Source organism: Amphiura filiformis, chromosome 15 (assembly GCF_039555335.1).
Source record: "Amphiura filiformis chromosome 15, Afil_fr2py, whole genome shotgun sequence".
In the NCBI taxonomy this organism is placed as follows: domain Eukaryota; kingdom Metazoa; phylum Echinodermata; class Ophiuroidea; order Amphilepidida; family Amphiuridae; genus Amphiura; species Amphiura filiformis.
This window is the reverse complement of record NC_092642.1, coordinates 32989938-33006503: the sequence shown is the minus strand read 5'-3', so window position 1 is coordinate 33006503 and position 16566 is coordinate 32989938. Positions and strand designations below refer to the sequence as shown.

Genomic DNA, 16566 nt, shown 5'->3' with positions numbered 1-16566 from the left:
TTTTGAAATAAAACAAACCAGAAATTTATCACCCATTGTAAAGATATGGCACATGTACCGAATACATGTACATACATTGGCTGACCTTGTGGATTTCTAGACTAAATCCGTCAGTCTCCTAACCTATGCGCACGGCCGCTTCTCTGTGCCGGTTCGGAGACTGACAAAAATATAGCGCATAGAGTGTAGCAGTAAAAATTGTCCCTACGTCATGAAACGTCACTTCATGAATATGGATTTTCAAGCATATAAGATCGAAATTCACGTCGGCGACGCGCTGGCTCAGTTTATTTTGTCTGTCGCTTAGATGTAAATTTCGAATGTATTTCACCTAAAAAAATAACTTTGTCTAATGTTTCTTGACTTTAAATGAAGCATGTAGAAACTTTGAGTAAGTGTGTACACCTGGACACCACACGGGCATATGCAGTGCTCAATTTTACGTATATTTGATAAGGACAAATATCGTAACCGGGGATGGCACCATCATGACCATGCAATGCATGCATGCTATACACACATGCACATAAATGTGTATTGAAAACTGCAGGTGCTCCTGAAAATGTGAAATGACATGAGCCTGATCGTAATACTTCTCCACCGCCCTGCACATTAATGGCATCTGCAACCTGACATACCAGAGATGAATGGGTGAATACTGAGTCTGAGATTTGTGCCGTTTGTGGTAAGTTTACTCGGACAGAAGTCTGAACTGTCACAACTTCAACTGTTGTCTGTTGAGCGTTGTATGGTTGTACTGCTGGTTTGTTTAATACTGGCATCATAATACTAATCATGGCGTGTCCATCCGTCCGTCCCTCTGTCCGCGACGCTATCAAGATGCGCGTGGCTCGCTAACGCGTGCTTTCAAGGGCGCGATCGCGTGCGGCGAAGCTATCGCGCGGCGAAGCTATCGCAGAGTGCGCGGAGTATACCCACGAGCGTCATGGGCGTAGTGCGAGCATCGGAAAGCATTTTAATACAGTGTGGTTAATCGTGCAGGTGCATCTCATCGGATTCCAAAACGGCACACGTGCAGAGGCCTATTAGTAGTTTAAAAGGTCAGGGCAAGTAGGCCTATATGGGTAACGGGTGTTGGGTAATGAGAGATAGTCACAAGAACCACCCAACTCGAGAACCGCGAAATCTAGTTAGATATAAGGCGGAAATTATTCGGGTTTTGTTACTACGTGCGCCAATAAAGTCCCAACTCACGCTTATGTAAATTTTTATTTAATATTAAGCGGCGCCAGTCACGCATTGCACCCAACAGGATGCTAGCTAGAGGAGTCTTATTTTTTCCGCCGCTCAGCGGCATGACGCTTCACCGTGCCATTTGTACTTGTCTGCAAGCCGAGTGGCACACCACTGAGCGGCAGTGGCATGACTCTGAATGGCACTCTTTCCGCGAGCACCACTCCAACAATTGTATTTTAATTGTTCTCATGTACGCCAGAGCGACACCGCTCTGAATTGATTTGGAACTCTTTGAAACCAGGTCACCAAACTCAAGGTGTAGGGTCTTAATAGTGTGCGCATTTTGGTGATTGCAACAAATTATCAAATCACAGGTACCGTGATTCGTTCCATTGCCCAGGGCGCTTAACAAAATCATTTAAAATCATTTTGGGTGGGCGCTGATTTTTTACATTTCTTAGGCCAAGAAGATGTAAATAAAGGCCCAAAATATTCATCTATCATCGTGGTGTGTCATATGTTTCAGATTTGCATGGGCAGAACTAATAATGTAATATTATCAGTTTGCTTGATGTAAAGTCACTACAAATTATGTAGGTGGGCGGTTAATGGAACAAATACGGCACGGCACGGCACGCCAACCTAATCCTTCAGCCGCAGAGCCTACACATACAATGGTGGTCTGTTGGAGGTGGCACACTGAAAGTAGGCCCAACTGATGTTAACTATCAAACTTGAAGCAAGTAAAAAAAAAATACTATGGTCAATGTTTATGAATTCTAAAAATAGGCCTAAATGTAAATAAACCAAGACTACTAAATGTTTTGTATTGTTTGTTTTTTCAGTACGGTACACAACATGACTGTATAGTGTTCAGCAACTGGAAGTTTCACAACTCAGATGACAATCGATTATCAGGTATGTACAAATTAAACAACAAAAAACATTGTGAGAGAAAGATATGATCACTTCCATATTGAATTTTGAACTGGAAGTCATGCATACAGGTCATAAGTTTTGTGTTATTTAGACCAAAATGTTTTGTGTTTATATTAAGACGAAAATGTAAACCAAATAACCAATGTAGGCCGAGTATGCCTGCAGGGGGGCAGAGTGCCCCGGGCTTTTCCCCTGACAAAAAATGGAAGAAAAAACTACCTTTCTGACAAAAAATGAAAGAAAAAACTGCCCCTCTGACAAAAAATGAAAGAGAAAATCTGGAGGGCAAAGGAAAAGAAAAAAGAAAAGGGCAAGGAGCTCCTTTCCACCAATATCCACCCTGATCATGGGCAAAAATAGTGTAAAATGCATGAATGGTGTTGTTACATGTGCAAAAACAACAACATTTTAACTGTTCAAATGAGGGGCCTTCATGAGGCCTCATCGCATTACCACTTCCGCATGAGGCCTAAAAAATGTTTGATCGGCATAGCCCAACCGACCCCAAAAGAGTCCCGACCCTGACTTTTTTTTTTTTTTTTTTGCAAAATGAAAAATAAATGAATTAAATTTTTTAAAGAAGAAAAGTTCAGCTAAATGGGTCATCTGGTTACGTAATCAAGCAATTTTTATTCCTATTTCAACAACTTTTGAAATTGGAATGTGTTACGATCTTGAAAGCCAACATGCTGTAATACCGTACATGATTGCATATCAATATTCTTTACTTTTATTGATTTAGCGTTATTTTTTTTTTTTTTTTTGCAGATCAAGAAGATGGATTTCAACTATAACAAGTTTTGCCTACAGCAACAATAGATGAATGATTAGCAAGCAATGGGTGCTGCCATTTTGCTGAACTGAAAATATGAAAAAGACCAATTGTAACATTCACAATCATTGTTTAAGAAAGCGATTTTGTAACTCTTAATTCACATTACTCCAGGAGTGAAATTCATACCGTAGTTTTCCTTACTGATGTTAACAGTAACAGTATCCTGCAGGGTTCATCAAAATAAATGAAATAAAAGATTGGGTCAGATTTTTATCCAAGTCCACCTCATCTCAGTCATCTGAGTCAGAGCGATTCCATTTGTATCCAGGTCAGTCAGCCACTTCCGAATTCATTTGTGTCTGAGTCTAGACTCGAATCCAAGTCCAACAAGACTATGGCAGATTTCATGCTCATAATTGGAAGTTACAGATTTTATATTAAAGATTCCAAAAAAATTGCCACCAATCCCATTGTAGATGTTCAGTCACAAAAACAGGTGTTATATTTCTTGTAACTCTACATCCATACATTGTGAATCGTAAATTAAAACACCTTGGACGGTGTTGTTGTCTTATGAATAATGATTACTTTTCATGATTTTGTTGTTTATTATGTAGGGTGTCATTTTTGGGTATTTTACTGCCCGGGTACCCGGCGGGTAACCGGGTACTCAAAATTGCAAAAAAAAAGTTATTTATTTTTTCGGTTTTGTAGTGTCCCTGGACCTAGACCTAAATGCTAGGATCATTCATGGTTGACCTAAAAAAAAATTTTTTTGCACGATGTTTTGTGTTTTTAATATGAAAATTGATACTTTGTTTTCATGTCATACTCTATTAATGATATCAAAATGCATTGAATTTGAAAAATGCACAAAAACATTGTGCAAAATTTTTTTTTTGGTCAACCTTGAATGATCCTAGCATTTAGGTCTAGGTCCAGGGACACTACAAAACCAAAAAAAAAATAAAATAAATAAATAAATTTCGGGTACCCGGGCAGTGTAATCTCAGGCGGGTACCCGTGAGCCTGCCCAAAAATGCCAGCCTTATTATTATGTCAATGCAACTATTGGGTTGATCTGTGTTTGTCATTTCCCAGCTTTTTGGCTGTCCGTGCTTCTTGCCATGTGCATTCACTTTCTTCTGGACACAGATCATCTCCATGTACCGGTATTTAATTTTAAAATAACTTTCATAATGTGTGATTTGATTGTATGAGCAGTAGTTGATTAAGAGCAGGGGGCTGGTGGTTATTCACTTTGTACCAGAGATGTAAGTTTTCGGGAAATTTCCTGGGGTTGTTTTGGTTTGGTTCTTCGGGGCATTTTCATGCCTTTCACAGGAGTTTTTTCGTGGCTTACATCTCTGTCATGTGTCTTTTCCCCCCACCAGTCCCAAGTACAGGGAATAAAAAAAGAAAAAAGAATTAAAACACCTGTTGTTATCTTTTTCTAAGTTTTTATGATTAAGAAATAAACAATAAAAAAGTGTACACTTCACAACCGGATCAAACTTCACCACTAATGATAACAAAGAAAAAGTAGCATTTATTATTAAAAACATGCAAGAAATCATTAATGTTGTGACCAGATTGACTCTTCTCTTACAATATATATCACCACTTCCCTGATCATACAAAGTGACAAAAACAACAACACTCCAACCCCTTCAGATGCTCCTCTTTCAGGGCAACGCTTTAGTAACTCGGGGCCCGCCTTAGTCACTCGGGGCACAACTTAGTAACTCTGGGCCTTGACTCTGTAACTCGGGGTCCGAGATAGTAAGTCAGGGCCCTGAGTTACTATCTCGGACCCCGGGTTACTAAGTCGGGCGGCGGCCCCAAGTTAGTAACTCGGGGCCCCGACTTAGTAACTCGGGTCCGCGATAGTAACTCAGGGCTCCGACCCAGTAACTTGGGGCCCCGACTTACTAACTCGGGGCCCGTTTTAGTAACCCAGGGTCCAGAGATAGTAACTCGGGGCCCCGACTTACTAACTCGGGGTCTGAGATTTTCTTTCATGTCACTTCGGGGGCTCCGTAGACATATGAGTATGACCATCCATCAGGCACGTAAAAAGGATAGAAGACGGAACCTAAGCCACTATGGGTGGAATTGCACCACCACCAACTTATGCAAGTTGACCACTAGTGCATAGTGAAGTGCTAGAAGTTCCATTTTAAACCCTTAAAACACATACCGTATCTTGTGCAATTGACATATTAAAGGTCTGTGACCCGATTGACAGCCTCATCCCCAAGTTGAGATTTGTATACCATCAGAAACCTAAATTACCTGATACTACATCACATGATTGTGTGCTCTTCAGCTTTCTTGCAGATTTGTTTGACAAAGCTCACGATATATTGTCCAATTTTGCATTTTCGCAGTAACGTAGCTTATTGGTACTGTAATTTACTACGTAAACTCACATATCAATTTCAGCTGAAATTTTGGAAATAAGCTTTATTCGTGGATATTTATTGAACTATGTCGCCGTTACTCTAGAATTAAGGTTCGTTCATACTACCACCGCATTTGCGATATCGATATATCGATTACTTTTTGCCGCAACTCGTCGCATTTCCAAGTTAAAATGTATTTAACTTCATTGCGATATCGCAATGCAGTAGTTTGCAGTACGATGTGCAGTGCGGCACCGCACCGCATCGCAAAGCAACGCATCGCAAATGCGGTGGTAGTATGAACGGACCTTAAGATCATGATGTACCGTACCATAAAAAGGTGTGACATAGGCCTAGCCCTAGCTGAGGCTAGCTCTAGTATTAGACTTTAGAGCGCTTGCTTTTTGGGTATTAGTTCCAAGGGAAACGAGGAAGTTCTTGTGACCAGATCCACAGTACCCACACCTTAGGTTCGTTCATACTACCACCGCATTTGCGATGCGCTGCTTTACGATGCCGATATATCGATTACTTTTGCCGCAACTCGTGGAAAACGCGACTATTGCAATGAAGTTAAATACATTTTAACTTGGAAATGCGACGAGTTGCGTTGAGTTGCAGCAAAAAGTAATCGATATATCGGCATCGCAAAGCAACGCATTGCAAATGCGGTGGTAGTTCATCGTAGTACCACCGCATTTGCGATGTGTTGCTTTGCGATGCCGATATATCGATTACTTTTTGCCGCAACTCGTCACACTTTATTGCAATATCGCAATGCAGTAGTTTGCAGTACGATGCAGTCTTGGCACCACACCGCATCGCAAAGCAACGATCGCAAATGCGGTGGAAGTATGAACGGACCTTTTAAAGTATGTTATGAACACTCGGTTTCGGCTAGCCTGCTGCCTAGGGGCTACAAATTTAATTGTTTGTGCATTGATGATCGATGATCATGACACAAGTTTCACTTTCATTTTAGGGCATACATGTGAACTACAAGAACTCCAAAAATCATTTGAATTTCAGTAGCCTTCGGCCGCAGGCCTACATGTCGGGCCTAGCTGTGCAGTCGTACATCACATATCATAGACAGTTTTAACAATATCAATAAATCATGTATATAGGCCTACTAGGCCTAGGCCATTAGTAGTCACAGACACTATAGTATAAAGAGTCCTGTCCTAGGCTATATTTTTCACCCATGTGTCAGTGATGTCAACGCATTGAGCAGGCTATTTTAACTTACACATCAGCAATCTATGTGGTGACCTTACTCGTGTGCAGGTGTACACCAGCAATTTCATGGTACGCTAGCTATTTGAACTTGAAGCTGCGCCCAAATGCAATGAAATGTGCAGTCATGTCACTGACGAGTGACATCTACTCACTGCCACATCACAGGTTGCAAAATGGTAGAACTATGGACACCAATAATATTTTTGTTGAAAACAAGTCGGTCTAGACAAACACATAACATCCGGGATGACATCATATTCATAGGCCCTAATCCTTCCCCTTTTAAAGTAATTTATTATAAGCTGAAGCTTATACTCAGTTTTGTGAATTAAAGATTTTTTTTTACACCGTGCGGCCTCGGCATGATCAGTCTAAACATTCATGACAGTCAGCATGCTCAGGGCCAGGCATCGGAAACCGGCGATAATATTGCAATATTGCATGCTTGTGCATAAGCTTTCTTGCAGATCAGGCATGCATAACTATGCAGGTCGTTTGACAAAGATATCATCCATAATTAATACCTGACTATAAAGTTGACGGTAGATGAAAACTTGCACTCGGCCTACAATCTGACAATAGTATGCCCATGTCATGATGCCCGGGCCTACATGTACATGCTTGACATGATCATGTCCGAGTCTGAAAACACAAGCCCTTACCCGGCCTTTTACTGATGATGAAGCTATTCGGAACAAATAAATGTCACGATTCCTCCAAGATAATGCATGAAATACATGATTCTATTACCCCCACGACCCATTATTCAAAATCGCGCACTGTGATTTGTTGAAACGCGTCACGTGAGAGCCCATTATTCTGCAATAATGGGTCAAGCGCCGTAACACATTCTACGCACAGCATTACGCTTGGTTACGCGTGCAATATTTCCGCGATACGCGCTGTCGCGTACGCGCTCCACCTTGAAGTAAACAACTTAAAATATTTGCGCCAAAAAATGATATTTTCTCTTTAAATTGCACTATTTTCTGGTAATAGAATAGAAATAGGGTGCAGCATTATCTTTACACGCAAATAATGTGTCCTCGGCAGTAAAACGTTTAAATAATGGGTTCGGCTGCGCCTCACCCATTATTTACGTTTTACTGCCTCGGACACATTATTTAGGTGTAAAGGATAATGCATTACCCTTTATTTCTTAATTAAATTGTTAAATTACGATGACCAACGACACAGTTTATGTATTAAACAACTTCACGTGTGTCAGTGTGTGATGACCCGATCCCGGCACAATAAACCTGTACCGCTGATATTTATGACAAAACAGGACACTACTGCGCACGCTCAAATGGCAGGAATCCTGCCAGAAAGTGCTACACTTTTTAAGGGTACATGCCACAAAATAGCTTTCCATAGACTTTACGTGCAAAATAGGGGTCACGTTTTAGGCTATAAGTCGAGTTACGTCTTACTTTGAAATATATATTTGATATCATCTTAATCAGAACAAAATTCTGCATAACATATCTGAAAATGACACCATATTTTAGGTCTACTTTTTGAGAAAAATAGCGCTATATAAAAGACCCGATTTTCCCGTGTTTACGTCCGACTGCTAACCGCGTTTTGACCTCGTGTGTTCATGCGCTCATCATCGTAAACATCACTCAAATTTTCGCGTTTTCTGTTCAAATTAGTAGAGATCACATTCACAAGTTCTAGCAAAACACGATTTGCAACACTAAAATTGTTAATATTGTACCGATTTTGCACATTTTTATGCAAAGTTGGGACTATAGTCGTGATAAACTTTTACCGGAAACCGCTTCACACGCGGATTTAGTGGCATGCACCCTTGAAGAGGCTAAAACATCGTTTTTAGGCCTTGAAAATGATTTTGTTATCTTTTTCACTACATTTTGAATTAATTGTAAGAAATTTTGGGTTATTTTCTTTCATACTTTAGACAGGATGTCGATTTCAAGCACAAGCATGATAGCCGACAATTGCCATTTTTCGTCATTTTGATGCACATGAATGCACAATGGTTGCTGATTTGCTATTTTCATGAAGATATTAATTGATGTTAAGAGTAAACGTTCTTTAAACATCTTTTACAAGTGCATAACTTCAAAATTAAAACATTCTCAGTACCTGCAGAATATTTAAAAAGACAAGAAATGTCAATCAAGTAGGCCTACCCCCCTTCAGCGTAACTTTTAACCCGTTTTGTCCAAAAAAGCAAATGTAATGAATGGCTATTTGAAATTAAATATTAATATAAATTAAACTTTGAATGTTATAACAATTTAAAATACTGGACAGTGGTTTAAATAAAGCAAACTAGAAACTTAAACATCTTAAATCTAATATTTTATGTAATTTTATTAAAATTGAAGGCCAAAACTTGAGTTTAAATGACAAAAAATTGGTTAAAAAATAACAATGAAATTGAAAAACTTCTTTGTAATTTAAACACCAATAAAAAATGTTTTCAATATTTTGAAACTCTTCTTTATTCATATCAAAAGGTTTCAAACTTCTACCAAAATCGGAACTTTTATTTAATTGGAAATAAAAGCAGGCCTATTCGCGGCAAACGCACATACAGCGAAAAACCTGGCGGCGTCCATGAACGCGCTTGTTGATGTCCCTCCTCTTTTCTTCGCGTGCATTTTAAATAGATAAAGACGCGCGGAAAACGCATGGAATTGCTCCAAGGGTACATGCCACAAAATAGCTTTCCATAGACTTTACGTGCAAAATACGGGTCACGTTTTAGGCTATAAGTCGAGTTACGTCTTACTTTGAAATATATATTTGATATCATCTTAATCAGAACAAAATTCTGCATAACATATCTGAAAATGACACCATATTTTAGGTCTACTTTTTGAGAAAAATAGCGCTATATAAAAAGACCCGATTTTCCCGTGTTTACGTCCGACTGCTAACCGCGTTTTGACCTCGTGTGTTCATGCGCTCATCATCGTAAACATCACTCAAATTTTCGCGTTTTCTGTTCAAATTAGTAGAGATCACATTCACAAGTTCTAGCAAAACACGATTTGCAACACTAAAATTGTTAATATTGTACCGATTTTGCACATTTTTTATGCAAAGTTGGGACTATAGTCGTGATAAACTTTTACCGGAAACCGCTTCACACGCGGATTTAGTGGCATGCACCCTTAACACACAAGTTTTGTCAGGCCCTATTCGCGGCCGAACAGGATTATGGGTAAAAACGAACAGGATTGTGGGTAAAGTAGGACGCCGCCGCGATAGGGCCTGACGGAGATAGGCTAGTGGATTTCCTGGCCCAGCCATGCTAACCACATAAGGAGATTATACGATTAACCTAGTGCAGCTATTGTCATAGCAGGGTATTATTATGTAATACTCCTGATCCATATTTGGCGCTCTCTTGGACTGCTGATGTAGGCAGAGAGTAGTTATTCTTGAGAGGGCACTCACCTCATTTGCATGGCAAATTACCCGTCTCCTCTGCAGCCAATTTGGTTTCGCTCCATCGAAATCAAGCTGGTCACGGAGGAGACTACTTTCCTTTGTGTTTGTTCATTTGTGTATGGAGAGCCCTTCTTGGAGTCCGTTTGGACTCAGGCTACGCTCTCAGCTAGAGTCCGACGCTGCATTGTACTAGAAACACCTTCTCTGTGAACTCGCTAGAGCAAGGAAAATAAAAACTGGTTTCATTACTATCTGTTTTTGAGCTTTTTTGCAGGTCTGCGACCATGGTGTTACCACAACTGTCTTTGCGTCATTAACATGTGCTGGAGTCTAGCACAGGTCAACCAAAGTCCCGGATTTTAATAAGACAATAATGATTGACACACACACCAGGAAGTTTCTCATCCAAAAGAATGAGAAAATTTAAATTCTCACCATTTTGACCGTTTCTCATCAAAATGTCCGTTTTCTCATCCAAAACTTCCTTTAGTGTATTAAGTTAGCTTAGGCCTATTGATCCTAAATTTGCTGGTAGGGTAAAACTCGTTTTAAGGGGGTGTTTAAAAAAGTTGGCCACACATGCGTATAGGCCTACATTATCATACTTGAGTGCCCCTCCCCGGTGAAATTTGAGACTCATTTGGGTCCACGTTGCCCACACGAGTCGCCCAGGAGTAGGCCCTACCCGGCATTATTAATTATTAGTGGTTAGCCTCCCTAAATACAGTCGCGTATCGTGTTGTCAATTATCGTTACTAATGTCCATGGATATGACCCCATGTATAAGTAGGCCCCTAGTCTTCATAGAATTCACACAGTCTATGCATGGAGGTATATAAATAAATGGAGAATGATCGCCAGAATTCTAATCTCCTAAGTGGAGATTATCCCGTTACCTCTATTCAATGAGTCACCAAACTTGAATTGACCAGCCACTTCAGCCAAGCTATTGATCTCCACGATGGTTATGAGCCTCTACCATGGTTCATTGATTGTCACTCCCAAAATTTCCTCATAGGAATTGACCCTACATTGACCCGTACCGGAAGCCTTGTAAAAAAGACTGTATAGTGACGTCAGCTAGTCAATCAGATGTTCAAAGTCACCAGTTTTGATAGCTTATAGTTTCAATGTATGATCGTGCGAAAACCCGAAGAAATTCGGATGTTCTGTTCTCAAGTTATGAAACTGTTTTCTACACTAGTTGTGCCGTAACTTGACAAATATACTTAGTTTTCATGTTCATATATTAAGCTTTTAAGGGGGTCTGAGGGAGTTCAAATATAGTGCAAATGAAAGCAAAACGTTTTTACCTTCCGATTGTGAAAAAATTATGTTGGGCCAATTTGGGCCATTTGAGTTACGAGCGAGCAAAATTTACCGGAAGTACTTCGGAATTCAAGCAAAAGTGATGATCAGACAATCTTTTCTAGAGAGAAATTGATATACGGAATGTATAGGTTAAATTTTTTGGTTTTCTTTTCTCTTGCGCCTTGAATCCTTAGGCAAAGGCGCATTATAAATTCTTGTTGTTATGTTATGTTATGTTATAGGCCCTACATACTTTGTTTAAACAGTTTCTCATAGTTTAGTGTATGATAACCGTGATTTTGGTTGAAGCTTCGGGTCAAATTGATTGAGTGCCATGACGGATATGTCATGTTATTGTTTTTAAACTTTTAATTCTGTATTGTCATGAAATCGTATAGGCCGCCTAAATCATCATCATTAAACTTCTCATTTTATAATAAATAATTATCAGTATTTAGGCCTAAATGATTATATTAATATTATTAGGGGCTATCATTTTCTTTGGAGGAGGGTTCCAAATATACGGGGGGTCATAACATTTTGAGAAAAAAAGTCATAATTCAATTTTTCATGACCAAAATGTAGGGAGTCACAATATGACAACAGATAAGGTGTTTCTTTTTCAAAAGACTGATTTCTTGATGCAATTTAACTGAGACAAGTATACCTAAACCTAGGTATACTAGTCTCAGAATTTAACACTCAATTTTTGGCAAAATGAGATTTTGATATCAAAATTTTATGAAACATGAGCACTTTCCAATAAGTATAAACTTCATTTTACCCCATTGAAATCAATGGCCAGTGAAACAGACTTCACAATGTAATCAGCTTAGCATAATCAATATAAACCTGAAATTGCCTATTCAACAATAATTGGTCATAACCAACGTAGTACAAAAGAGGCTTGGCTGGATCAGTCTCCATTTATTTATATACCTCCATGGTCTATGCCATGTCATTTACGGATACAAAGAGGATAATAATGTTGAGGGCGCCCACAAAATCTTACACCGTCTTACACAATGTTCCAAGGCAAAGTTCAGTTTAATATACTCATCGTAAAAATACAGACGTTTTATTATGTGATGATGTTGTCTGGATGGGTGGACAGTTGTCACACTGTGGAAAAACAACAACCGGGAATCCGCATTCATTTACAAATAGCATTAAATTAGTATCACATAGTGGCCTCCGTGCAGTGGAAAACCTTAATTCTTTCATCAAAAAGAAATGAAAATGACAAAAAAAAACCGGATCCACCTGTACGCCTATAAAATGGGCACAGAAATTTGTCTCAAATATAAATGAATTTTAAGAAACATACGGGATATGATGAACCAATGACCTGACGCCATGATAGTAGGATCTATTAGTCGTTTTATATAGGCCTACAATGTATATACCGTGTTGTCATAATACCAATATTTGACATAATATATAACGAGTAATATTTAGTATTGTAAATATGCAGTTCATATGCACAAACGAACACTGATCTTTATGATATTCAGGTTGTTGTACATCTCATATAACATGTCATATAGGAGGTCATATGTGTTGACCTTCTCCTATTGTATTTGTTCACCTGTGTATGGAGAGGATTAGCGCCATTAAAACTCCATCAATATTTGGGCGTAGTTCAGTGAACTCACCAGATTGCTATTCCAAGTACTTTGATAAATACAGATAATATGTATTAATGGGTCGAGGCGATTGCATTGAAAAACTAATAAATTATTCATAACAGTTACGTAATCAATCGATAGTGCGGACACTTTTCATTTACAAACCACCAAAATTCGTAATCTTTTAGCGTTGGAAAAGAAACCACGTGAATAGAGTGTCATCCCCTGATGTAGGCCTATCCTGCCTAGTTAAATGACGGACATGGGTAACATTGCCTACGCCAGTGTTGCATATAATTGACTCAACCTTTATAGACAGACATAAGTGTGATTGACAGCACCTATTATTACCTCTTGATGAGAAGCATGATGCCCCAAACCAGAGGATGATTTAAGGAAGCCCCATCATGCACTGCAAACGTGTTATCACCAGAGTTTCAACTGCCACTTTATTTTTCAAATATTTTGTACATAAACATTATGTAGCCAGAGTAGGCCTATTCCAGTGATATAAAAATCTCAACTTTTTTTGAGAAAAGTGGGGGGATGAGGCTGTGGATCACGAAATGCCCTTTTAATCCCTTGCGTTTTCGTTTCTGAACAATAGAGCTCCCGAAACAGAAAAGATAAAACGACAGTAGGGGCCTATGATAGGCCTAATACTAGGGACCGTTCACAAACATTTGTAAGGGGGGCTGATGCAAAAAAAATTTCATCGCGGAAATATTTCGGGGGCCCCCTTTACAGACCTCAAAATTTCAGGGCCACCCTTTTTGACATCAAAATTATGGGTCAACCCCCGGGGTCAACCCATAGAAAAGCACAGGTGGTGGATGACACGATCGAGCCGGCAACTTGTGAAACCGTCCGGCCGTACTGAGGCCTATGGCATTTTCAATATAGGCCTAGGCCTACTTGGTTAGTTTTGTGGGGTTCATTATCGAACCCCAACGGTTTTAGCTTGTATTTATATTACTTATTAACATAGTCCCATTTGTTTGTGATATTTCAAGCGTTTTAAAATTTCAAAATAATCCCACGGTAGACGATGAAAATTTACTGAATTTAGAGGATGCAATACGGCCACCACCTGGAAAAGCATATAGCCTAAACTCAATTTTTCCAGGAAAATTTGTGGTCATTTTTTCAGGGCCCCTTAGGAGGATCAAAATTTTCAGGCCCCCCCCTTTTTTGCATCAGTGTTTGTGAACGGTCCCTAAACGGTACGGTAGGATAGAGAGTAAACTTGTGTAAACCGGGGTGTAAACGGACTAAGTCCATTGATGATGATGATGATGACGTTGTATTCGTTGATGATGATGAAGAAGATCACGATGATGACTCGGATGATCGGACGACCTGATACCCTCCCCCGGGATACCATCGAGATAAAAAAAAAAACATCCAAGATGAGCATAATAGCTCATAATGTTGCCCCTATAAATTCCAATGATTTGAAAATCTTGTCCATCTCCAGCTGATACGAAAAAACACTGCGAAAAAAATTTAACGAGCGCCCTCTAAAGAGCGGCTGTTGATTGACTTGACCCTTGACCTCACTTTCACTGAGCTGAGCTAAATATTTCATGTTTTTCGTAGCAACGTAAATTAGTGTCGAACGATTTTGACTGATTTTGCCGTTTATGTATACAGATTCAGTGTGATATATACAAAGTAGCAATGCGTCATTGGTAAGTTAATTAATCGTATCAGAAAATAGTGGAGTCATCGTTGGTTCGATGCATTTGAGACCATTTTATGCTCAGTGTCTGCATCAAAAATTGTCAACAACACATGAACATTTATGATTTAGTTACATTAGCATGTTAGCATGTCAGTTAGTACAGCTATAGACTGCGGAACTCAGTCCTCAATGATAGTCAGTCACTTATCTTTTGGTCGTTATATGACTATCATTTGAGGACTTTGTTCTTACCATACATTTTCCGAGGTGCAGTTTCAGACAATAGCTTGCTTGATTTTATTGGTAGCGAGTTCGGTGGATTTTGGATTTTTTTACCAACCCCCACAAGCACAAATTTGGTATCACTGGAAAGAGCATTGTAAAAGAAAGCCAATGATGCAAAAAGTACCCCAATACGACAAAGTATAGGGAAGTTTATATGCTCTTTTAAACTTAAGGTCAAAAATGTCTGTTTTGTGTCTGACGGTTTTTGTCTTACACAAGGTCTACCAACATTTGGTATACACTTTTGAAACCAGTTTAATAACACTTTGAGTAGTTGAATTTATGAATTATGCTGTTGCAAGACTTTTTATATAGATATGTAAACTTAACTAAATATTATATCAACCTCATAGCTTAAAGTATAAAGACAACTTTAGATACATTTGTCAGCATTTCACAAATTCCTACCTTTTACTACCTACCCATTTTGTACCATGAACAATAACACTATAGGTGCAAATATCATTTTGCTGACTACACAGGAGTGATTCAAATGGTATATCAACTTACCAGAAGTAGTTAAACAATAATTTGGAGATCTCCCTTTCTGTAATCTTCTAGAAGTTGACATGAATACACCCCAGGAATACACTGGTTTCTCATGTTCATACACAACATTATACCAGTGAGGATGGGTCACACACAGTGCATTATGGGAAGATGTTCGAGGACAATTAATAGTTATCACTATACACTATACTGAAATGCAGTAAACCTTATTAGACGAGCGCGTAGTGTAAGGATACATCGCATATTTACTGCGTTGCACGCACTTGTCTCTGATTGGCTGCTGAGGCGATCTGCTGTTGCCAAGTGGAAATTTATGAATGAACTGTGCGCTGTACGCGTTGTTAGCGCCGAATTTGCAACATCACGGTAGTCGCGCTCGTAAAAGGTTTGCTGCATTTTAGTGTAACACCAAACACACACACCACACACAAAATATTCACATCCCAGAAAACCATCGTCGACTGAGGTTTTTCCAATGCAATGCAGTGATGTAATTGTGTTTATAAACTGCAATGCATCCTGGGAAGACATACAACACTTTCAGGGTTTCCCTATTCCAGTGCCCAATATTTTGATATCACACGATATCTGTTCCCATCATGCACATGGTGCTAAGAATTTGTTGATGTGGAAAGTGGATTGATTATATTTCTTTTATAATACACAAAATGTCTTAAAACATGTTATAAATCTTTAAATTAGTAATAATTACATGAAATATGATCATAAATCACATAGATGATGCTCTCAATGCGGCACCAGCGCCGCGGCACCAAGAAGTTCTGGCTTCGACGACACATTTTGACAATGGTGATGATCACGTAATTTTCACATTTAGCTGTTGTGCTTCCTTGTGATAGCCCCAATCCCAATGAAACGTTGGCAATATACTCAGAAAATTCTAAATTTTATCACAATCTATGTTTCATATATGTTTCATCAACTCCTTATGCATTTTAAACTGATTTTGAGAGTAGAAAATCGCAAAATTATCCGGTATTTTTCACCTAATTTGGACTGATCGCACTCCGTTTCTGCTTCGTCTGAATGAGTTTATGTTGGTATCAGAAGAAAGGTCATTCTTTGAACTTTGACATGATAATTGATATGAATATTTATTAGATGACATCATCAGATACAGTTGTGTAGTAATTATAAACA

At 39.0% G+C, this 16566-nt stretch overlaps 1 protein-coding gene and 2 long non-coding RNA genes across 3 annotated transcripts in view; all 3 read left to right on the top strand.

The window, feature by feature from the left end:
- The first annotated feature begins 265 nt into the window (after positions 1-265).
- Positions 266-3688, top strand: LOC140171528 (uncharacterized). Its single transcript, XR_011861616.1, has 3 exons — positions 266-685; positions 2043-2115; positions 2905-3688. It is a non-coding gene; the product is annotated as an uncharacterized lncRNA (long non-coding RNA).
- Positions 3689-10805: 7117 nt separating this feature from the next.
- Positions 10806-11619, top strand: LOC140172195 (uncharacterized). The gene is made up of 2 exons (XR_011861698.1): positions 10806-11447; positions 11541-11619. It is a non-coding gene; the product is annotated as an uncharacterized lncRNA (long non-coding RNA).
- Positions 11620-14501: 2882 nt separating this feature from the next.
- LOC140171527 (protein tyrosine phosphatase domain-containing protein 1-like) overlaps positions 14502-16566 on the top strand; it is a 29082-nt gene continuing 27017 nt past the window's right edge. Inside the window, 1 exon segment of the mRNA XM_072194796.1 lies at positions 14502-14617. The gene's annotated coding sequence lies outside the window, so the exon portion shown is untranslated.